Source organism: Nanorana parkeri, unplaced genomic scaffold (assembly GCF_000935625.1).
Source record: "Nanorana parkeri isolate BGI_ZX_2015 unplaced genomic scaffold, ASM93562v1 scaffold3748, whole genome shotgun sequence".
Classification (NCBI taxonomy): Eukaryota; Metazoa; Chordata; class Amphibia; order Anura; family Dicroglossidae; genus Nanorana; species Nanorana parkeri.
The window spans coordinates 33,560-34,857 of record NW_017310016.1 but is presented as its reverse complement, the minus strand read 5'-3'; positions in this window follow the sequence as shown (position 1 = coordinate 34,857).

Here is a 1,298-nt window from a genome sequence, read left to right as displayed (position 1 = left end):
GCTAGTTTTATCACGGTTTATTAAACGTACACCTAAATCTTCATCTGTTCTGTCACCGAAGTCACTATAATCGGAAGACAAACCTCCCGAGACCTATGTAGCGCTCACCCCTGGAAGGAGCCGCTGGATATGAACTTGGGTTCTCCGACCTGGTCAGCCAGCCACCGGCCCCTTTCTCAGCTCCAGAAACACCGACACTCCGGAACGGATCAGGATCGGGTCGGGGGGTCTTTGTAGTATTTATTGCTGAGTAGTAACCAGGAGAGAGGGTCGGGGGGTGCAGGATACCCGAGTAACAATTCGGAGGACTCTGTCGTCTCCCTTAGCAACGGCTTGTATCAGAAGCACAACGGTCCTGTGAGAGCGACCAGCAATATGAAGTAGCACCAGAGGACAGCCAGGAATAGTCCGGGACTCTGAGAGAGAACCGTCACATGACTTGTAGTGCCCCAACCGGCTTCTCTTCTGTATAGTACCTGAGAGTAGGGTGAGGGATCTCTTACAGGGTCCAGGCGGCTCCTCTCACCAGCTCCTCCGCAACACTCCTCCATAAGCAGATTCCACCTCCAGCCCGCCTTCCATCAGGTTCCTTTCCAGTAGTATCTTAGGCCTCTAGGCCCCCAGTATCTGCCACATGCTGAGGCCCAGGCCAGGCATTCTGTAGTATCTTAGGTCTCTAGGCCCCCAGCACCTGCCACATGCTGAGGCCTAGACCAGGCATCCCGTAGTATCTTAGGCCTCTGGGCCCCCAGCACCTGCCACATGCTGAGGCCTAGGCCAGGCATCCCGTAGTATCTTAGGCCTCTGGGCCCCCAGCACCTGCCACATGCTGAGGCCTAGGCCAGGCATCCTGTAGTATCTTAGGCCTCTGGGCCCCCAGCACCTAGCCACCTACGCCCCCAGTATTTGCCCCATGCTGAGGCCCAGACCAAGAGTCCAGTAGTATCTTAGGCTTCTAGGCCCCCAGTATCTGCCACATGGTGAGGCCCAGACCAGGCGTCCAGTAGTATCTTAGGCCTCTAGGCCCCCAGTATTTGCCACATGCTGAGGCCCAGACCAGGCATCTGTATCACGCAGACTTCCTCCCAGGGAGGGCCCCAGGGGAGAGAGAGAGTTCTGGAAAGTGTCCCAAAACCTTTATCACCTTCCTCCAGCCACACCTCTGAGTCATCCTGCTCAGGGATTGGTCAGAGTCAGATGCATAGTCACAGTCTGAGGATGGATCCTCCCTCACTGTATGCTGAGGCCCCAACCCAGCAACAGGGGGAAGCAATCAATCCCCCAGACTCAGGGAATCC